Here is a 23,889-nt window from a genome sequence, read left to right on the forward strand (position 1 = left end):
CTAGGTTATCTGATTTCCTGGGCTAGGGGAACCTTAGCTTGGTGGTGTGGGAGATGATTTTGAGTGATTAACAGGTTCTCCGTAAATTCCTTTGACTCAAGCAATGAGAGAACTTCCTTTTATTTATTAAAAAAAATTTTTTATTGGAGTATAGTTGCTTTACAGTGTTGTTTTTTCTGCCATACAGCAAAGTCAATCAGTGTAAGTATATGTATATCACTTCTTTTTTAGATCTCCTTCCCATGTAGGTCATCACATTGAATCGAGCTCCCTGTGCTATACGGTGGGTTCTCGTTGGTTGTCTATTTTATATATGGTAGTTGTAAATCATCTCAATGTCAGTCTCAAGGGGGAGGGTGGGTGTGGGATGAACTGGGAGATTGGCATTGACAAATGTACACGCTTTCCTTTTGTATTCTCTTGCAGCCTCAGTCTGGTATGTAGCAGCCTCTGTTGGAGCCCTGTCCACGTTGCCACCTTTATCAAGTGCCTTCCAGCTGCAGCACTTGTATTCTTTGCCTAAGTTCATCTCTTGCCTCTGGGGCCTGCTTTGCTGCCCTCGAGACAGCCTGGTAATGCTAGGAAATTCATATCCCCACGATCAACCTTTAACAGTGTTTGGTGTTCAGCTACCCCAGCTCTCTCACCCACGGTGTGGGTTGGTTCTGAGGTGTGTTCTGCACTGGTTCCCAGAGTTTGCTCAGGGGGGTTAAGCCCCAGTTGTCCAGAGTGATCACTGGCTTGATAATACATCATTTATTGGCTTCCTTCCCTTTTCTCTCTCGCTTCCCAACTCTTTTATTTGTGTTTCTATGTTTCCTTCTCCTTTCAAGTAAATGATTTGCAATGGAATTCTTAAACCCAAACTACACTACCAGTAAGGCTTTAACTACTTCTAGTGCTGTTGATGGTTATTGTTGTTTAGTCACTAAGTCACGTCCAACTCTTTGCACCCCCATGTAGCCCGCCAGGTTCCTCTGTCCCTGGGTTTTCCCAGGCAAAAATACTGGAGTGGGTTGCCATTTCCTTCTCTAGGAGATCTTACCCACTCAAGGATGGAACCTGTGTCTCCTGCATTGGTGGGCGGATTCTTTACCACTGACCAGGAAAACTGAAGCTCTAATACTTTGGTCACCTGATGCAAAGAGCCCAGTCATTCTTACCCTGATGCTGGGACAGACTGAAGGCAAAAGGAGAAGGGGGTGGCAGAGGATGAGATGGCTAGATAGCATCACCGACTCAATGGACATGAATTTGAGCAAACTCCAAGAGATAGTAGAGGACAGAGGAGCCTGGCATGCTGCAGTCTCTGGGTGTGCAAAGAGTTGGACATGACTTAGCGACCGAACAACAGCAATAAGTGTTGATCTTCCTTATTACCGGAGAGCTAGTTCAGGACTCAAGCTGGATATCTTGGGTTATTGAGAGCATCTTGCTAGAATTACTAACAATTGTTTTGTTTTCAGTATACTAATTTTTCAGTTATCTTCTATGTATTATGCTAATTATTTTATATTTACTATTGTGACAGAAATGAATCCATTTAAGTTTAAAAAATGAGTTTGTTTAAATGCAGTGTTTATTAAATAGCAGGACTAGTGGTAAAGGGAATTGACAAAATTCATGGACTAAATGCCTGAAATTTGGGGAACACCCTGCTGTGGGTTCCTGAGTTGACTTTGTGGGATCTTTTGGGGGAAGCAGAGAGTTTCCTACCATGCTTTGTGTAGGGAGTTTTCTGCCACGCTTCATGCTTCATGCTTTGCAAAACAGCAAGCAGTAACATAGTGGCAATATTATTTTATGCTGTTTTCCCCATAAAGTTATTGTCTTCCCTTACAATTTTAAATGCTTGGACATATTGAATAAATTTGCTTTAATGATATAATTTTTAAATGTTTCCTTTTGGAATACAGCATCTTCTTCTTCCTCTGTTACCCCTCATCTTTTTTCTAGGAACAGAAGGAAATAGCTATCACCCATAACCTCAACGTGCAGAAATAAGTACTGTTGACATTGTGTTATATTTCCTTCCTGCTCTTTTCTAATAATATATGCAAATGATGTGCTGAAGCCATTCCAGTAAAGCTCCCTGACTCCTATGAGCAAAGCTCATTTTCACTTGAGTCAAATTACTCAGCATTAGACACTGCAGATCCTTCTGGAAGGAGCCTCACTGACTGTGGCATGCTCTCCTATCTCCCCTCCTGGGTCAGCTCCTTTTCATCCTTGTAAAGGCCCCCATCTCTGCTCAATTCTTAAATGTGGGCCTTCCTCTGCTTCTACCTGAGTAATCTCACCATCACACGAAATCTCCTGCACGCCTACTTATTTAAGTCCGATTCCTATCCTTAACCCCAGATATATGACTTCCTTTCCTGGATGTCCCAAGCCACACCACACTTCTCATGTCCAGAGTTATGCTCATAATTTCACCCCACATACCTGTGTTTCTTCGTAGATCCAGTCTCATTAATTTAAGCAGAAATCAAAATGTCCTGCTTGACTTCTCACTCTCTGTCACTCTTGCAGCTGATGAGGACTCAAGCTCCCTCCTCTTGCCCCACAGCACGGTCTCCACACAGGGCCTGTGGTGTTTGAGCCCCTTGCACTGGGGAAGTCTCCCCACCTTCAGTCACCCTACCCACTGCCTTATACCAAGAGTAATTTTTATTTTAAATAAAAAATCAGATTTTTTTTTATATATAAAATTTTTTTTAAAAAAACACACTGAAAAGTGTTTCTAAAACACCCTTCAGTGAATAGTCCAGGATAAATACTAAACTGTTAACCTCTAGGGAATGGGGCAGGATGGTTTATTTTATTGCTTTTATATGACTGGATTTTTTTCTTAAACAATGAGCATGTTATTTTTCCAATTAAAAATAAAAAGAAAGGCTTTCAAGAGGAAACACAATTCAATGAATACCCCCTGTTGCACCTAAGGGCTTAAAAATTCACTCTACTCTGCCTCTGCTTCTCTTCAGGCTTCCTGTCTCCCACCCTACAGGCTTATGCCACATGACTCAGGCTTATCCTATAGGCTCCAGGTGTTCTGAACCTCCAGGCCTTTGCTTATGCCATTCCCTCCACCTGCAATGCCATTCCAGTCTTCGCTTGTCCTCAATTAAACATCCTTCATGGCTCAGGTTGTGTGACCTCTTTTTTTTTTTCCAATCTGGCCAAGATGTGCTGCATATGGCATCCTAATTTCCTGAGCAGGGTTCAAACCCACACCGCCTGCAGTGGGTGTGTGGAGTCTTAATCACTGGACTCCCGGGAAGTCCCCTTGTCGCCTCTTCTATGAAGGACTTCCCCACCCCAGAAGGCAGGCCCATGCTTCCTTTGCTCCACATCCTGGGGCTTCACCCTATGGCGAGGTCCATTCTGGGGCCTATGTAATATTTACACTTTTGCCCCCTCCACTTATGTCCGTAAGTCTCCTGAGAGCATGGACCATGCATCTCAGCAAGCTCTTAAAAAACAATGTAAGTAGGCCTGTTATTTGCTGAATCTTTCCCTCCTGCCTTCCGCCCTGTGTGTCACACGTCATGTCCAATCCTGGAAGTAATCTGCAAAGCAGAGTAACAGCATCTCACGGAATGAAAACTGAAGCTCAAAGCTAGGCTACAGGTCATCCAGATGGATTTATGGCAGATCTGAGACCTGGGGCCTGTGCCCTCTACTGCCTCTGATGAGGGACATTGAAGGTGGAGGCTGTGTCTTACATTTGACTCACTGGAAGCAAGTAACATATGATGGCTCAGTAGTCCAGCAATATGTACGTGTCCCTAAATAATTTGGTGGGATGGTAATCCATCTCACTAAAAGCAGTTTACCAAGTCTCTGTGTTTGCGTGTGTGCTAAATTGCTTCAGTCTTGTCCAACTCTTTGCGACTCTATAGACTGTGGCCCCCCGGGCTCCTCTGTCCATGGGGATTCTCCAGGCAAGAATACTGGAGTGGGTTGCCATGCCCTCCTCCATAGGGTTTTCCTGACCCAGAGATCAAACCCATGTCTCTTAGGTGTCCTGCGTTGGCGGGCAGGTTCTTTACCACTAGCACCACCTGGGAGGCCGCCAGGTCTATGACTTAATCTCCATCCTCTCTTCTGTACTCTCTGAAAGAGATGCCCCAGGGCGCTTGAAAGACAAAGCAGTTTGCAGGGGTGGGCACATGTATCTACCCTTGACTAATCTGCCCTGGCTGGATCCTCCACAGTCATTTTAAAGTTGTTTGCCAAGTTCATCACACAAGACCATGTCCCCAGAGACAACAGCTTTGTCCCTGAACAAGGCAAAGAGACAGACAAAATCTCTGGGAACAGGTACTTCTCAGGGAAACGCAGAGCTCTTAGGGGACCAGCAGAAAGGTGTACACACCATGGGAATCCTTCTGTAGATCTGGATGGAAAGCCAGGGGCTGTCTGGTCATCTGAGTGTGGCAATTGTGTGCATGTGTGTGTGTGTGCCCGTGTTGGAGGGGGGCACTCTCGGGGGCACCACAAGTCAGGGAGGACAGTGAGGCTCTGGCAAGTCAGAGCTGGTAAGGGTGGGGATGGTTTGTGCCCCTCAGGACTGGGGGTAGGGGAGCCTCTTCTCGGAGGTTCTCAACAGCTCTCCACAAATGTTCAGCCTAAATGGAGCTGGCAGAGAAGTAGGAATGCGGCAGGGAAAATGGAGACCCTAGTTCTTTGCTGGGGAGCGTGAGTGGGTGCCCGTAGCAGTTTTATGAGCCCAAGAAAAGAATAAAACATCAGCACTCTTGTCAGTTTAAAAAATGCATGTGGTTCCAGCTCTGAGATTGCTCAGGTAGAGTAGACCTAGTTCCTCCCTGGAGTTTACATTCTAGTAATGGGAGGCAGATACGGACAGACCACACGGCGGAGGGTGCCGCGGGCTTTGCCGTACACTGGCACACCGTACATGAAGAGCTAAGTGAAACGACGTTTAGCTTCCCTGGTGGCTCAATGGTAAAGAATCTGCCTGCCTAATCAGGAGACCCAGGTTCGATCCCTGGGTAGGGAAGATACCCTGGAGAAGGAAATGGCAACCCACTCCAGTATTTTTGCCTGGGAAGTCCCACGGACAGAGGAGCCTGGCAGGCTACAGTCCGTGGGGTCAAAAAAGAGTTGGACAGGACTTAGCGACTAAACAACAACAAGAAACTCACAATGCTCTATGCAAATGTGAAGTGCTCATCATGTTCTTACGTTTATTCCTAGCACACCAGCACTTAAAAGTTAAGTGGAAAGCAAACTTGGTCAGGTTGCTGTTGGGAAGTTGAAGGCTTCCTGCTGAACAAACAGCATTACTTTTTGCTATTCAGGATTTGGGCCACACAGGACTTTGATCTAAAAATTTTGGTAGATAAAGAATGAATATTTATTGTTTTTATGAGCATTGTTTTGTATGAAACAAATTTGGGGGAGTGGGAAAGAATAAATATTTGGGACAGCAAACATTTAAATGCCAGTAGTTAATTTACTTTCTTACCTTGATTTACAATGATAACTTTGGGTGGAGAGCTGAAAAGAAGGAACACTCTTTGTTCTTGTTTTAGTTAGAATTTCTAACATCTGAAGGAATGTTTTTATTGCAAGTACATAAAGTAAAGAAAAAAAGCCCAAGGATTTACATGCCGTTAGAGAAGCTTAACCTCAGGGTGTTAAATGAGCAAAAGATATTCTAGCAAATTTCTTTTGGATTGTTTTCTATTTTTTTTCCTTCTTAAATCCCTTCCAACTTCAAACTTTTTGCTATAAGGAATTGAGGTGAAAGGGAGTGTTAAAAAGGGAGAAACAACAAAAGAAGCAGCCGAAGCTCCAGGAAAGTAGACTCAGGACCCCACAAAGTGAGAACTGACTGATCCCTGGGAGGTTTGGAGTGGAGGAGCCCGTAGGTGTCCCATTGACCAGAGTGCTTTATCTGGATGAGTCGAATAACTCATCTGATAGGGCAGGGATGGCTCTATCTTTCCCCTGTGTAGATCCAGTCAGCATGACTACACAGCCACCAGCTTTGGAGTCTTAGGAACCTGAAATCCTAAAATCATATTTAGAGCTGAGGTGATGTTTAACAAGGGTCACCTAGAGGGAAAGCATCTGATTGGCTCAGGTGGCACAGACACTGGCTCTTACTGTTTCAACATACCATTTGCCTTGATCAGATATTATTTTCAGGAAAGAGAATGGTCTTGTATCTGGGACTTGGTCACGCTGAAAAATTGTTCTGAAATTTTAAAACACTCCACAGTTTCATAATCTCTGCAGGTGTTCAAAGGGCAGAAAAATCCCCATAGCTTGTGTTTTTTTATTTCAGATTAGTTTTTCCTTATGTTTTGTTTGTTTTGCATCACGATCACAAGCCGTATGGTGTAGCTATGGCAATGCTTATAGAATTTGTGCATCAGGCTTTGTGTGCTTATGGAATTTGTGTATCAGGCTCTGGGCCATGGTGCCTTGGGCTGCGGAGTCCCACACTGGGAGCAAGGAGGAAGATGACATCAAAGAACATGAGGACTGAGCACGTTTACTTTTCTGATTCTAATGACTTTGTTTGGAAAAGAGTAAACACAATTACCGTAACAACGGAGCTGAGAGGCTTTGAGGGTTTAACACTGCATTGTTTTCCTAGGGAGAGGGTGGAGACTGCTGAGGATCAGGGACAGGGGCCTGAAGACCCAGGTGGCTTTGTTTGTTTTCACTTTCTTCTCAGAAATGCATTTATGTAGTTACAGAGCATTTGATGGAGTTTCATATAAAATTAACTTTGTTTATCTTCCTTATTTAAAATGGACTTATAGTTCATTATAAAATAATTCAAGAGGCCAAAAGAGTAATCTTACAGAGTACTGTCACCAAATCTCTTTCTACATTTGTCCCCCTAGCCAGCTGTTCTCCTACACAGATTTTTATATCCATTTATAAATATACGCCCCCCACCACCACTCCAAACAACAGCATGTTGTTCAATTGTTTGCTTTTTTCACTTAACATATTTTGGAGGTTTTTTTCCTCTCAGTCCTCATAGAATTGCTTCAGTCTTTTTATCTGCAGCATAGCATTCCGTTATATGTACCCTAGTTTATTTAATTTGTCCTCTATCAACAGATATTTAGGTAGTTTCCAGTCTTTTGCTATCACCAACAATGTGGCAATTAATGTTCTTTTAGCTGTGGAATTTTGCGATTGTGAGAGTATGCCTAGAGGATAAACAACTAGAATTGGACTTACCAAGTCAGAATGTGCTTCTGTTTGAGATTGTATTGCCTTGCTTTACATGAATATCATGTATATACCCCCTCCAGTCATGTATAAGGGAGCGCTTCTTTCTTCACATCCTTTGTAGCATTGTATGATATTACACTTCTGGATTTATGCCAGTCTAGAAAGTGGAAATGGAGCTTTGATGCAGTTTAATGTTGACTCCCCTTAAAGATGAACATATTTGCCTCAGTTTAAAGGGTTCTTTGTGTTTCCGGTTCTGTGAACTGTACATATATATCCTTTCGCCCATTTTTCTGTTGAATTTTGTTCTTTTCCTTATTGATTTGTTACAGCTCTTTATATATTAATAATGTTCATCTTCTTTCCTGGAATATGAATCACAAACATATTTACCAGTGTGCTGAGTGTATTTTACTTTGTTTATCCCTCTCCCTTCACTATGCAGAAAATTTTTGTTTTCATGTAGTCAGATATCCAGGCCTTTATTTTTTATGACATAAGGGTTTTATATTATACTTAAAGAGACTTTTCCCAAAATACTGTAGTTTATTTTTAAAAAATCCTTCCGTGTTTTTATCTTTTTGTTTATGAATTAATATTTGGTGTGTCTGGAATTTATTTGATGGAAGGTATAAGGTAGAAAACCAGCCTAACTAGTATTATATATAGTGCCATCTGTTTGCTTCAGCATCACCTATTAAATAATATATCTTTCCATTAATGTTTTGACAAGTTACTATTATATGTATTAAATTACTTCAGGAATTTAGTTCTGTTTCTGGATATTCTGTTTTATGTCATTGATCAGTTTTCTAGTCAAAGTCAGTACCACTTTGCTTTTAAAACTGTAGTTTCTTTATGTACTTTTAAATCTTGTAGAGCTGGCTCTCTCCTATTACTATTTTTTCTCCAGATTTTCATGGCTATTACTGCTTGCTTATGGCTGTTGAAATCAGCTTGTCTAGTTCCCCCACAAAAATAGTTAGCCTTTTGTTGGAAGCACATTATGTTTACAGGTTGATATAGGGAGAATTGAATTTTAGAATATGAAGTCTTTATCTCAGGACATGGTATTTTTTGCCGTTTTTTTCCAAGTCTTCTTTTATGTCTAGTGGCAGATTCTTTTAATACTCACTCCTGGAAAGAGAATTCCTGCTAATGATTTACTAGCAAGAGGGTAAGCTCCCCAGAGAGTTATTCAGACAAAGCAAGATTTTGACTGACTTAACATATATAAATATTTCTGATCTTTGAGAATCATCTTCTTCTTTATTTAAATATACACAGCCAGGGATTTTGCATCCGTATGATACTATTAGTAACATAAAAAATGAAAAACATTTGCAAAATCACCCTGCATAGTGGTCCCCTTTGGATATAGTAAGAGGACAGCAAGATAATTTTCTAGTCTCTAGGATTACATTCTCTCTTTCTCTCTCTCATTTTTATATTTAAATTTTACTTAACTTTTTAAAAGCAAATCTTACATTTTGCAATACTTGTTTATTTTACAGAAAAGCTTCAAAAGTGGTACAGTGTTCTTGTATTCCCTTTACCCAGTTCGCCCTAATATCAATCATTGTAAACAACTATGGAACATTTGTCAAAATAGAAACTAACATTGGTACGTTACTTTTAACTAAACTCTAGACTTTACTCTTGGGAGAAGGAAATGGCAGCCCACTCCAGTATTCTTGCCTGGAGAATCCTGTGGACAGAGGAACCCGGAGGGCTGCTGTCCATAGGGTCGCAGAGTCGGACACTGCGACTGAAGCGACTTAGCAGCAGCAGACTTCACTCAACTCTCACTAGTGTTTCCATTCATGTCATTTTCTGTTCTGGGATCCCATCAGGAAACCACGTCGTGCTTAGCAGTACTGCTCTTTGGTTAACCCACAGAGGGAGGCAGCAACCTTGCTCTTCACAGTCTCTGGGGTTAACCATGCAGGCTCTTGTATGGCTGGAGGAAAACCCTTATGACCACAGAATCAGATCATGTGATCACATGATTCATGCTCTTTCTGCCCTACATGTGCCTTGCTGTATTTGCACTGTTCCATTAGTCTCACCTAATTGTGTGTGTGTGTATGTATGTGTGTGTTTTTAATATAAAGGCAAACCAACATTTCTTTGGGCCTTTGTTAATGTCTCGCCTTCACATGCTGTTGATAACGCTGTTGTACGTATTTTGATGAAACTGTTGCTTGTTAAGTCAATAAATGGGTTCTTTTTCTTACCGTCCACATTTGCGTAACCTACCAAGATAAGCAGGATGGGCTCCCCTCCCTCCCCCTCCCCTGGTGGTTAAAGGCACGAGGTATTACAAATCTGGGTTCAAACCTAGCTCAGATAGTTACCAACTGTGTGATCTTGGGCAAGTTACTTAATGTCTCTGAGCATCAATTATATAGACTAGAGTGATCACAGAAACTTCCAGAGATAATGTATGCATAGCTCTCAGTACAATAAAATTTCTAATAAAAGGTAGCTTGTATCCCTGGCCAACTCCCGTTCTCCCTGGTCTCACATGAGCTTTATACCTAGCACACAGTTTGAGGCCACAGCTTGGTATTAGCACATATGTGGTGAGCCGCGAAGGGAAAGTTCTGGGGAGAAGCCTCAGTGATCGGGATTCTGTGAGGTATAGACGCCACACACTGATCCGCTGCCTCGCCTTTCCGTGCATTGCTATTCGATTCTGTGCGCAGCTTGGATTTCCTGGGTGTGGCAGTGGGAAGTTGGACTTGGCTCAGGTGCGCCAGGCGGGTGGAGGAGTGTGGAGCAGGAAGGATCTCCTCCCTTCTCTCAGGCGGCTAGGTGTGTGGCTGCAGCGTGGGAGTGTCTGCCCTGGCGGGCACTGCCGAGAAGCCGGCGGCCCGACTGGGGCCGAGCTCACTGGCCTGGCTCTGGGTGAGTCTCTGGCTCACTGCTGTGTGTCTAGGGAGCCCTTAAGGAGCTTCCACTAAGGGCAACCGTGGGCCCTTCTGGGTGCCACTTCCAGGCTCTGCTGCCAAAAGGGAATTTTCTAGCTCACCTGGGAACATTCAGAAAGAGCCAGAGAACAGGAGAAGAGGGCAGGGGCAAGCTCCTTGATCTGCTCCACAGATCCTCCTGAGCTACAGGGGGAGATTCCAGCTCAGGGTGTTTCTGGAGATTTATTGTAATTAACATTTTTCAGTCAATGGTGTTAACCTCAGCAAAACTTGACCCATTTTTCAGTATGGAAAAAAGAATTCTTGATTTTTATATAGTAAGGCCTTCCATCTCAGCTCACTTTTTTTTTTTTGAACCTGGAGGTGATGCTAATGATGCCTTCTTTTTTAAATTTCATTTTTTTTCTACTGTAGTTAAAAAATCCTGCTATATATATAAACTGTTGTTATTAATGTTATTTCAGGTTTTCAATGAAACTATTAATGAGGAAAATAGAAACTTAAGTTATTTAGTTGCTCTCTTTTCTAATGATATATCCTTAATAATGTTTGGAAATAGCTCATAGATAAACATGCTGCTGCTGCTAAGTCGCTTCAGTCGTGTCTGACTCTGTGTGACCCCATAGATGGCAGCCCATCAGGGTCCACCGCCCCTGGGATTCTCCAGGCAAGAACACTGGAGTGGGTTGCCATTTTCTTCTCCAATGCAGGAAAGTGAAAAGTGAAAGTGAAGTCGCTCAGTCGTGTCTGACTCTTTGCGACCCCATGGACTGCAGCCTACCAGGCTCCTCCATCCATGGGATTTGCTAGGCAAGAGTACTGGAGTGGGGTGCCATTGCCTTCTCCTCAAACCTGTTTGTTGTTGTTTAGTCACTAAGTCATGTCCAACTCTTTGTGACCCCATGGACTGTAGCCCACCAGGCTCCTCTGTCCATGGGATTCTCCAGGCAAGAATACTGGAGTGGGTTGCCATGCCCTCATCCAGGGGATCTTCCTAACCCAGGGATTGAACTCAGGTCTCCTGCACTGGCAGGCAGATTCTTTACCACTGAGCCACCAGGGAAGCCCTTCAAGCCTATTTAGCAACAAAATAATCCCCAATCTCAGTAATAAATAATCAATGTAAATAAATATCTGCAGGATTTTTGTCCATATGCATACTGTTCTGTTTTGGAGTTGAGACCCAGGAAGGAAAAAGGATAATTTTTAGTATACTATGTCTTTGGGTAATAGACTCATACATTTTTTTTGTCTTTGCTGTGATATATTTAGTATAACACTAAATATATATGGTAGAGGACTGCTTTATGTTTTGACTACTTCTCTACAAAGCTAGTATATGGATCTTTATATCTTTGAATATGAATGTAAATTATCATTACAGTATTATGGAAAAGAAAGAAGTCTGATACATACATTTCTCTCACTACTTTCTTTTTCTTTTTCCAGGAGAACTAGTTTGGCTATTAAGGGAACCTCTCAACCCAGAGCAGAGCAAGAGAAAGCAAGGTTTCAGAGAAAAGAGCTGTTTACCATCAAAGCAAACTGGGTCCCACACAGACATGGTATATTATACACGAAGACAGAGGTAAATGCCCATGGTTTTTACAGGTAATTTGCTGTGCTTATATAAATGCAGAAGAGCCTTCAGAATCCTTACTGATCATTCTGTTTGCTTTTTTATTGTTAAAAAGGGCATCAAATAATCAAATGTAATTTAAAAAATCAATTGTCTGGATTCTGTACCCTCCTCATCCCCAGAGACTGATGCTTCTGTGTAACTACATTTATCTATCAGAGAGGAACGATTCATTCCATGTGATAAATTCCAATTTGGTGATGCCACATGATGAACATTTACTAACCTTTTATTTATCAAAGTGTCTCTCTCTGTTCACTTTTAAAAAGCTGGAATTTCACTTGGAGTTATACATTTCTTGGGTTAATTTATATTTTATAAATACATGAAATTATTAATTCATTCTGTCTGTAGCGTGCGTGGCCCCTGAAGCTTATGGCAGTGCTGTTATCTGTTGTAGGGATGCAAACATGCTCTTTGATGTGTTATTCTTGGGGACTGGGAAGGATAAAGACAGAATACTCATTGGTCCCAGCTCTCCAGATGGGCTGAAAATACAGCAGTGAGTTATGTGCATTTCCTGAGAGCAGGGTCGTAACTTCCACATCAGGACCATGTTGGAGATAACAGGACACTTCAGGGAGGAGCAGCCTCAGCCATTCCGGTTTGGTACCCCTCTAGGATGGGGCATTGCACACTGCCCGCCAGTCCTCAGGCTCCCCTTCCTGGGCATGCATGCTTCAGTAAGCTGCTCACGCATTTGCTGTGTGGAATGAGTTACACCATCCAGGAAAAATGCCCCATGTGAATAATGAAAATAATAATCATGTACAGTGCCAGCATATGTCACATCCTGTTCTAAGTGCTTTATTCCTGTTGATTCATTTAATCCTCACAAGAGCCTTGTAAGATAGGCTTTTCAGCGTCCTCAGTTACAGATGGGGAAACTGAGGCACGGGGGGCTGCCTGTGTATCCCTCTTATTCTCTGCTCCCCCTCTGTTTTAGTGAATGCAGATTTATGCTTGGAGTGGAGACTCATTTTGGTTCCCCCCACCCTTTGGGACTTTATTCTTTAATTTTTTAACTCATTCTTTCAGCCAGTGTGTTGAGAGACACTGTGAGCCAGGCACTATGGGAGGCTTTCAGGATTCCACCAAGACCAAGGCAGGCATTCTGGTGACCCCAGCAAGATTATGCTCTGTTGGGAAAGACAGACTTTAAGCAGATAATTACTACAGACTGCAGTGATGGTGGGGAAGAGCTAGATGCTGTAGGAGAGCAGAGCGGGAGAATGTAATCTGGTCTGGGAATCAGAGTGTTCCCCAGGTGAAGTGAGAGCTAGCCAAGTGATGAGAAAAGAGGAAACAGTCCAGGCAGAGGGAACTCCAAGGTCGAGGCAGGCCTTTATCTATGGATAAAGAGAAAGTGCTGCTTGGAGAGCTGACCAACAAAGGTCAAGTCTGGAGTATGGACTGGGGTGGGGGATGGGCAGGGAGATGGTGGAGAGCAGGCGCGGGGTAGGAGGCTGAGAGCTTGGTCAGCAATTGAGGATTTGTCATTGAAACTCAGGGAGAGGCCTTTCAAAGATGATCACGGAAGTGATGTGACCTAACTCACACCTTCACAAAGATCTGCCCACGGCTCTGTGGAGAGTGCCCTGAAGTGGGGGCAATGCTGGGGCACGGGAGGCCGGCTAGATGGCTGTTGCAGTCATCTCCCACCCTTGGGACGCTGACAAGTCCTCTCTTTAGCCAGCAACACTTGGCAGGGTCAGAAACCTTCAAAGCGCCTTCATTCCGCCAAAGGCCAGGGAATACCAGTGTGCTTGGTTTATGTGGCTGGGTCAGACTGATGCAGGGTTCCCACAGCTGGTGTGCTTAGCGGAGGAGCGCTGCAGAGAAAGAGAGCTCAGAGACATGAACTCTAGATGTTTGGTTCATTCAATCAATGAACATATTGGCACTCAGTTTTTTGTCTAATTAATTGACAGCTACCATTTCAAGCATGTTCACCAGGCACCATTTTAGGCCTTGAAGTGGATTGTCTCATTTATTATTCATCACAGCCCTCTGAAGTGAGTGCCTTATTTATTCCCCAGTTTCCAGTTCAGGAATCTAGGCAAAGAGCTTAAATTACTTACCTAGGCCATATAACTAGTGAGAGGAGAGGAGCCAGGATTCCCCTAAATGAATGAATGAGCAGAATCACCGCCTCCTCTCGTTTGCCTCTAATAATGTGTGAGAATGCTACCTGACTGTGAACTTCCCACCAACAGTGGGAGATCACCACTGTCTTTATGTGGATTAAGCTACTGTGTGGGGCTCACATGGTCTGTCATCTGTAGCTTTGACGCTAGAATAGAGAATATGCAGCCATGACCTTTCTGTGTTATGGGCAACATGTTGCACGTGCTCAGCCAATTAAAACAAGTATCTGATAAGAAAGTTTCTGTAGGGAAAATGAATATGCAAAAAAAGGCCAGACTCATGGGAGAAGACCCTGATGCTGGGAAAGATTGAGAGCAAGAGGAGAAGGGGGTGGCAGAGGATGAGATGGTTAGATGGCATCACTGATTCAATGGGCATGAGTTTGAGCAAGCAGCAGGAGACAATGAAGGACAGGGAAGTCTGCTGCTGCTGCTAAGTCACTTCAGTCGTGTCTGACTCTGTGCAACCCCATAGACGGCAGCCCACCAGGCTCCCCCGTCCCTGGGATTCTCCAGGCAAGAACACTGGAGTGGGTTGTCATTTCCTTCTCCAATGCATGAAAGTGAAAAGTGAAAGTGAAGTAGCTCAGTTGTGTCTGACTCCTAGCGACCCCATGGACTGCAGCCTTCCAAGCTCCTCCATCCATGGGATTTTCCAGGCAAGAGTACTGGAGTGGGGTGCCACTGCCTTCTCCGACAGGGAAGTCTGGCATGCTGCAATTCATTGGGTCACAAAGAGTCAGACACGACTTAGCGACTGAACAACAACGATATATATTTTTTTAACTTTTTTTTTTTCTTTTTTGGCCATGCCATGAGGCATGTGAGATGTTATTTCCCCAACCAGGAGTTGAACCTGTGCCCTCTGCAGTGGAAGTACAGAGTCTTAACCATTGGGACAGCCAGGGAAGTCTAGGCAATACTCATTTTTAAGGCATTTATAGTTAAGTTGAAACACTTACATGCCCACAGAAGATGATAATATACTAGAAACCACCAGGATAGTATTATGACTTTTGGTCGTCTTAGAAATTTTTCCCTTTGTGGGCCTCTTCCTCCATTAAAGAAATATTAAAATATATATATTCTACAAACATAGGGAACAAAGAGGAATATAATCCAGGCTGGATTCATTATTATATATTTATTATTATTATTATTTTTCTTTTTTTTGGTTGTACTGCATGGCATGTGGAATCTTAGTTCCCCAACCAGGCATCAAACCCATGCCGCTTGCATGGGATGCATGGAGTCTTAACCACTGGACCACCAGGGAAGTCCCTTTTTACATAAACGTGTGTGAGCCTCTCAGAGAAGGCAATGGCACCCCCACTCCAGTAGTCTTGCCTGGAAAATTCCATGGATGGAGGAGCCTGGTGGGCTGCAGTCCATGGGGTCGCTAAGAGTCGGACACAACTGAGCAACTTCACTTTCACTTTTCACTTTCCTGCATTGGAGAAGGAAATGGCAACCCACTCCAGTGTTCTTGCCTGGAGAATCCCAGGGACGGGGGAGCCTGGTGGGCTGCCATCTGTGGGGTCACAGAGTCAGACACGACTGAAGCGACTTAGCAGCAGCAGCAGCATAGCTGTAAGGGACTCAAAATGAGCCCCAAAGATGATGCTGAGTGGTCAATTTCCAGGACAAGGCAGAGATGGGAAGGGCAGCTGAATAAAGTCTAGACTGAAGTGGGGAGGGAGACAGGTACATAGTGAGAGAGCCTGGAGATTCCCTTTTATCTGATGCCAATGTGGAGTTGGGGGGGAGATTGCTAAAAGGCACCTAGCAGAGTGGGCGAGACCAACATGGGCCAGTGTGGGTAGGGAAGGGCCCAGGGGAAAGGTGGGATCCTGGCCTGGACTCTGAGAGCCAGAGAGTAGGGCCGGGGAGGCAGAGACCACGGCGGGTATAGGGCAAGACTGTGCAAGGCAATCTGGAAAGGCATGTTAGATCAGGAGGATGCGCCAATACCATGAATTGGATTGTTCTCCGTTCAGGGATGATTTTGCAAAAACAAAAACTGCTAAATACTGAAAGCCATTTCCAGCCTCCTCTTGATCATATCTGCTCTGCATAACACACACCTGAGCCCAGAATCAGAGGGGTGAGCAGTTCACTGCGAAGTTACATAGCAAAAGACACCAGTACAGAGTGGAGTAAAGAACTAGGGTCATGGAGATGATCTACTGTAGACAGTGACAGGATGCAATCCTCATGTGAAAAGGACTATGCCAATGGTTGCAGGGAGAATAGATCTGGAGAGCAAGAGTGGGATGAGAGCGAATGGGCAGGAGCCTGTGCCAGAGTCCAGACTGGAAGTGACAGTGGCTTGGGGTTGGCTGGTAACAGTAGAGATGGTGAGAAAGGTTGAGTTCTGAGTATATTTTGAAGGTAGAGCTGACAGGACTTGCTGAAGGCTGAGATGTATGATATGAAGGGTAGAAAGGAATGAAAGATGGCTCCTAGGTTTTTGGCCTGAGCACGTGGATATCACGTCCTTTGAAGCCCCAGTAGTCCAAGAAGTGATTGGTGGCATGGTGATCACACGGGCGTGTTCCCTTTGTGATCACTCATGGAGCTGCACGGCGTGCATTTGTTTGTGTGGCTTTCTGTGTGCATGTTGGCTCTTATTTTAATTTTTTTAAAAATTTTATTTATTTTTAAAACTAGGAAAAAGTTGGTAGAAAAGTGCTCAATAAACGCTGAGAGTCAACCTCACTACTTCCTCTGATTCAGTCCTCTGTGACTCTTCTTTCAGTATCTGTTGAGTTTGTTCTTTTTACCTCCCTTATTTGCTCTTCATTTCAGACCTCTTGCCTGGACAATTGTAATAGCACAGACTTACCCCCATGCCTCTGGGTCCCCTGTCCACTGTGGCAGAAAAACTTTTATAAAATACAAACATGATCATGGCTCTTTCCTGCCAAAAAGTACTTCTCCACAGAGTCAAGGTCAAACTCTGCTGTCTGTGTTGTAAACCCCTCTCAGGTGTGGCTTCTTGTACCGGATCCTGTGCTGCTCTCTCCTGAGGCAGCTGTACAGCCTTCACAGCTGTTTCTTATGCAAACCCTGGACTCACACGGCCCTTCCTGTGTCTAGAGCACCCTTTTCCCCTGGTGCTCCTGGATAAGACTCCCCTCAGTTACCCGCTCCTCTGTAATGCTCTCCCAGTGTTCTCCATTCCTTTCTGCCAGCCCTTGGCTTTACACTTCCTTCCATGTATTATTACAAATAGCATACTGCATTGTAATTATTTTTTAAGCAGTTTATTTTCTTTTTCCTAGCAAGGAGACCTGAATAAAGTGAAACAACTAGCCATTTGAATATAACTTATACAAAAAAGTAATAGAAAGAAGGAAAAAACACCCTAGATCTCACCATTGAAAAATCTTTCCCTTTAATCTTTTTTTAAGGCTTATTTTAAAAATATAGTTGGAAACATACTGATACAATATAAATTCTGTGTCTTGCTTCTTCATGAAATATTGTAACATAATGACTCTTGATATTTAAAAATGTTTCATGTATTTTTATGGAAAACCCTATTTCCATGCTATTTCTTAGCATCTTAACTTCCTGACCTGTTCAGTTCAGTCGCTCAGTCGTGTCTGACTCTTTGTGACCCATGAATTGCAGCACGCCGGGCCTCCCTGTCCATCACCAACTCCCGGAGTTCACTCAGACTCATGTCCATCGAGTCAGTGATGCCATCCAGCCATCTCATCCTCTGTCATCCCCTTCTCCTCCTGCCCCCAATCCCTCCCAGCATCAGAGTCTTTTCCAATGAGTCAACTCTTCGCATGAGGTGGCCAAAGTACTGGAGTTTGCTTTAGCGTCATTCCTTCCAATGAACACCCAGGGCTGATCTCCTTTAGAATGGACTGGTTGGATCTCCTTGCAGTCCAAGGGACTCTCAAGAGTCTTCTCCAACACCACAGTTCAAAAGCATTAATTCTTCGGTGCTCAGCTTTCTTCACAGTCCAACTCTCACATCCATACATGACCACTGGAAAAACCATAGCCTTGACTAGACGGACCTTTGTTGGCAAAGTAATGTCTCTGCTTTTAAATATGCTATCTAGGTAGGTTTTATCTAACATGTGTTGTCTTTCCATAAATGTATTATTAGATTTACTGTTTTTCATTGATTTATATGATTTTTCTATATCAAAAATATAAATCATTTTCAATTTAAAAGTATCATTTAAGACTGAATTAGGCTGAAAGGAACAGAAAAGCAGGTGTATTTTTTTGGCTCCTCAGCCTTCAGTTCAGTTCAGTTCAGTCACTCAGTTGTGTCTAACTCCTTGCAACCCCATGAATCGCAGCACGCCAGGCCTCCCTGTCCATCACCAACTCCGGGAGTTCACTCAAACTCAGGTCCAAGTCGGTGATGCCATCCAGCCATCTCATCCTCTGTCGTCCCCTTTTCCTCCTGCCCCCAATGCCTCCCAGCACCCGAGTCTTTTCCAATGAGTCAACTCTTCACATGAGGTGGCCAAAGTCTTATTGAGGTATAATTGACAAATAGAATAGCATACATTTAAAGTGTGCCATATGATGATTTGATATTGAAACATTGTGAAATCATTACCACACTTAAGTTAAATAACACTTCCATTGTCTCACATCGTGACTCTTTGATGAGAACACTGAAGACCTGCTCTCTTAGAAAATTTCAAGTATATATAAATGTTTTAGTTTTCCATTATTGCTGCAATAAATTATTACAAACTTAGTTGCTTGAAGCAGAGAAGGCAATGGCACCCCACTCCAGTACTCTTGCCTGGAAAATCCCATGGACAGAGAAGCCTGGTAGGCTGCAGTCCATGGGGTCGCCAGAGTCGGACACGACTGAGCAACTTCACTTTCACTTTTCACTTGCATGCATTGGAGAAGGAAATGGCAACCCATTCCAGTGTTCTTGCCTGGAGAATCCCAGGGACGGGGAAGCCTGGTGGGCTGCTGTCTATGGGGTCGCACAGAGTCGGACACGAATGAAGCAACTTAGCAGCAGCAGCAGTTGCTTGAAGAATGCAAGTGTTTTCTCTTATAGTTATGGAGGTCACAGGTCCAAAAATGGGTCTCACTGGGCTACAGTCAAAGTGTTAGCAGGACGTGTTCCCTTCTCGAGGCCCTAGCATAGCGTGCGTGCTCAGTCATGTCTAACTCTTTGCAACCTCAATGACAGTAGCACACCAGCCTCCTCTGCCAATGGGATTGTCCAAGCAAGAACACTGGAGTGGGTTGCCATCCCTCTTCCAGGGGATCATCCTGACCGAGGGAGTGAACGCACATCCCCAGCGTCTCCTACATTGCATGCTGATTCTTTACTGCTGAACTACCAGGAAGCCTTAGGGGAGAGGATGTTTTCCTGTCTTGTCCAGCTTCTGGAGCCTACCCATTTTCCTTGGCTGAGACCTTTTCCTCTATCTTCAAAGCCAGTGATGGCAGGTTCAGTCATTCTCATGTAGTATAACTCCCATTTCTGCCTCCATCATCACATCTTCTGCTCTGGCTCTGAGCTCTTGTCTGCTTTTAAAGACTCTTGTGATTACATTGGGCCCACCTGTGTAATCCAGAATACCCTCCCTGTTTAAGGTTACCAGAATTGCAACCTTCATTCCATCTGTGCCCTCAATTCCTCTTTGTTATGTAACATAACATAACCACCGTTCCAAAGGATTAGAATATGAACATCTTTTGGGGGCTAGTGTTACATGCCACTCAGGCATATAAATGAGTTAGATGTTGCCTGTCTTATGAAAAAATAAATCTAAGGGTGTCAGTCCAGGACTGGCATGACAATCATATCATTTTGTATTCAGACTCTTCTAATTTTTCTGCTATGTCATCCTTAGTGTATGGACTTTTGACAAGGTACTTACTGCCTCATGGTTGCCAGATGGCTGCTGAACCTCTGGGCATTTCTTCTCTGCTCCAGGAAGGGAAAAGGTGCCATTATAAAGGATAAAAGAACAAAAGATAGAAGGGAATGTGTTAGGTCAGATTCCCCAGAAGCAGACCCTGGTCTATTCACGTGTTAGTGATTTTCTGAGCAAGTAGTTCTAGGAGAAGTCTGTAAGTGGATGGAATGAGAGAAGCAGCCCAGAGAAGACTATACAGCCAAGCAAGGGAGTGCTTCAACTTGAGTTCAAGGGGAACACAGCACGAGCTACACAAGTCTGTTTCATTTCCATCTCCAAGAAAGTAGCAGACCCCCGCCCCAGCCGCTGGGGGAGGCATGGGGATGTGAGCACCAGGCCGTCGGACACAGCGGCTCTAGTCGCCCAAAGAGAGCTGTTTGAAGAAAGTAACAGGTGCCAGCTGTTAGAATCGGGATGCACGGACAGAAGGCCAGGGTGCACGGAACAGATAAAGAGTTTCTGAGAGCTCTGGGCCGAGCACCAAGCACTAGCTGGGATTTGTCTCTTCTGTGATGCCTTTCTGGACGCCCTCGGTTGGCAATCTCCAATACATTCCTTCTGTCCAGACTTATCACCTCCCCAACCCTCACTGCAAAGATGTCTAAAGCAGGATTTTTAGCTAGATGCATTGTTACTTCAACAAAATTAGAGTTCTGTTAGTAAGTAAAAAGGAGAATGGATACAGGATAGGCAACCGTCAGAGTCTGCTAAAATGTATTTCTTGTTTTGTTTACTTTAACTTTTAGTCATTTTTCTTAAATGGATGATTACAATTTTACACTGTAGATATTTTCTTTTGTAATCTTTATCACTATTGAAAAATTAAAATACCCTCCTTAAACAGATCTGATAAATATCAATTTATATTTTATCTGGAGTCTTTAAAAGCAGACAAGAGCTCAGAGCCAGAGCAGAAGATGTGATGATGGAGGCAGAAATGGGAGTTATACTCCCATTTATACTCCCATTTATATCCTATTGTGAAGAATAATTTCAAGTATTACCATGGATGATTATCTATACAAAAACACAATTTTTTTGGTGGGCTGTGTATTTCATTTCACCAGTCTGTTTATTCTTTCTTCAGTGCCACGTTTTAAAAAACGATGTGCTTTTATACCATATTTTAATTTTAATAGGCAAATACCCATCTTTATTTCTCTTCTTTTAAATTAGTAGTGGGTTTCATGAAATTACTTTCAACATCTATTATTATGACATTATAATTTTTCCAACTGATGAGTTCACGTGTATGTTATTAATTAACTCTGCACTTAACATCAGTCAGCTTCACTTTTCTCCTCTGAAAAAGATGGCGTTCAATTAGGTGACTATTAGGCTCCCACTCAGGTCTAACATTTTAACATTACGTTTTACTGTGTTCCAAACACTGCGCGAAGCATTTTATGTGCATTGTTTTCTTATATCTTCACAACAGTCCTGCAGAGTAGGATTATCATCATCTTCAGTCCGCAAAAGCGCATCTGCAGATCAGGGAGCTGCTTTAGAATCCAAGCTTGGTTGACCGGAAGTCCAGGTCTCTCAAGGAAAGCATTCACAGTAGCACTAGCCGTTTGTATTAACTGCCTTCCTTAAGGGTAATCCATTAGACATCTTAGGAGAACATGAATGAGGTTTACTCAACTGAATGTGTTGCATTAACACCTTCTTGGGACTTCCCTGGTGGCTCCATGGTTCAGAATTTGCCTACTAATGCCAGGTTCGATTCCTGATCTGGGAAATAAGATCCCACCTGCCTCAGGGCAACTAAACCCCCATGCCACAACTCCGGAAGCCAGTGCTCTGGAGCCTGAGAGCCACGACTAGGGGAGGCATCACAGTGAGAAGCCCGCGCACCACAACCGGGGAGTAGCCCCAGTCCCCACACCTAGAGAAGCCCTGTGTGCAGCAGGGAAGACTCAGCACAGCTAAAAAATAAAAATAAAACAGCAGCAGCAACAAAACACCTTCCGAACTCAAGGGAAGAAAGCAAATGTAAAGAACTTGCTACATATTCACATATCCACAAATTCAACCCATGCTTTATTATGTAAACCAAGAAAGAGAAATCTTTGCAAGGATGGAAAAAGGACCAGACCACCTATTTTTGTAATATATTAATTAAAAGTGATAAATACTAACAGATATTTGTGTAATATCTACATTTCATTAGCTAGAAAAAAAGCACACAATTCCAGAAATGGCACCGTTAGCTCTAGAATGCACTGACAATGAAACAGTGATCACTGCATCCAACAAATAAAGCAGATCTTTCTGCTGATGCTTTCAGGGTAATGGTAATTAAATAAATTTTTGGTTACTCCTGTCCTGTGTCCTGCACTAAGTTGATTAACCTGTTTAATGAGTATATGAGAATGACCAAAGCTGACCTCACATCAAAGAGCCTCATTGTTGCTGTGTGCTGACCTGAATTCTAACTGTGCACTTGGTTCTTTAATTGCTCCACAGATGTGCTGGAGACTAGAGTAGGTATTTTAAGTGGCAGTGAGTCTCTTTTCCCAGATGTGTTCAGTTACTCAACATACGATTTTAGATGCTCATCTGCATACCCAGGCTCTGAACACTCCCCCTCTTTGGGAAGATTCAAAGGTTACCCACCTTTGATACATCTCATCGTGGTGATTAGTCTTATTTCTATGGTAAAACTTAACTATGTATTATTAAACATCACCAAAGAGTTTAGAAAAGAAAGTCTGTAAATTAAGTCAATAGTGAGTAAATCGGAATCCAGTCTTTAGGAATCCCTTGAGGTCTCCAAGGGGCTCGTTAGAAGCAGATGAGGCTTTTTTAGAGAATTGTCATCAAGGGCCAACTGTTACTTCAAGCTACAAGTCCTCGACTAAAGAGAAAAGGAAGCTAGTTCTTAAGTCATAACATTGATAAAAAAACAAAAAACAAACCCCTAAAACTCAATAACATTTGTTGTAGTCTTCTTTCCAATTCCTCTGCAACGTGTTTTTGTAAGCAAGGTGAAGCTGGTGTTGTTGCTGTTTGCCATGGGATGATGACATCCTGAGCTCATTCTTCATTCTGGCACTTTTTTTTTTAAACACTTCAAGTTCATATACTTTTGTTGCTTAAGCCTTAAAAAAATAAGCTGCCTTAAGATCTTTTTGTGACAGGTTTATTTTTTTGGTGGGCAGGGGGACATGTATGAATAAGGATAAATAAAAGAACTAGTCTCTCTTTGCTGTGGTCACGCCTGCGCCCATTCCTGGAGTGGAAAGGGCCCACTGTGTAGAACGGGGCTCAAATGACTTGTGTCCTCCAATCTGCATCTTATCATCTGTGACGGCATCCCCCGATGTAAATGTGAAGTGGCACCCACCCCAGGCTGGGTGGGTTGGGGGGGTAGGGTGGAAGCGGTAGGAAAGGCCACGGGGATGGAGGGAATGTATGGGACCAGCGGGGGACAACAGGGTGCAGATGCCTTGCCTTTCTGCAGGAGCCTGGTGATCCCAGCAGTCCTGGGTTCTCAAACAGCTGTCTGTCACCTCTTTTCTATCCCTGTCACCTGTCTTGGTCACTTAGCTTCTGGTCCTAACACTATGTGCTGTGACCTTGAGATAGTCATTTACCTTCCTTGGGCCTCTGCTTCTTCATCTGTAAAATGAAGGTGTCCTGCATTATCTCAAAAGTTTGTTCCAGTAAATGAGTCGTCTGCTATCTTGCAGTCATCTTATCAGGGTATTTGAGTAAGAAGATGAGTAAACTATTTCCCAAAGTCTCTTTTCCCTTTTTTTTTTTTGAGATGTCTTTGGATTTTATTTCCTGTTCCCTCACAAGCATTTTTTTAAATCCACAGTTTATTGGTTGTAGGTAGTTTTATAAAGAGACGAAGTGGCTGGACTCCAGATAGCCTGAAGATGATATCGGGGCTCCCCCCTCAACCTCCCAGTTTTCTGAAGAGAAGGATCTACGAGTGCATATGTCAGTCCATTATCGCAGCCAGGAAAGGGCCATGTAAGGAGAGTCAGGGAAGTGAGGGCAGCCAG

The 23,889-nt window shown here is 43.3% G+C and overlaps 1 long non-coding RNA gene across 3 annotated transcripts in view; it reads left to right on the plus strand.

Annotated features, from left to right (window-relative positions):
* LOC129657174 (uncharacterized) overlaps window positions 1-23,889 on the plus strand; it is a 67,181-nt gene that overhangs the window by 12,330 nt on the left and 30,962 nt on the right. For 2 of the 3 annotated variants that reach the window (XR_008716579.1, XR_008716580.1), the window contains exon 3: window positions 11,610-11,748. This is a non-coding gene — a long non-coding RNA (uncharacterized LOC129657174). Of the gene's footprint in view, window positions 1-426; window positions 573-11,609; window positions 11,749-23,889 lie in introns of all 3 variants that reach the window. The other variant, XR_008716578.1, reaches the window with a different exon arrangement.

Source organism: Bubalus kerabau, chromosome 7, assembly GCF_029407905.1.
Source record: "Bubalus kerabau isolate K-KA32 ecotype Philippines breed swamp buffalo chromosome 7, PCC_UOA_SB_1v2, whole genome shotgun sequence".
Classification (NCBI taxonomy): Eukaryota; Metazoa; Chordata; class Mammalia; order Artiodactyla; family Bovidae; genus Bubalus; species Bubalus kerabau.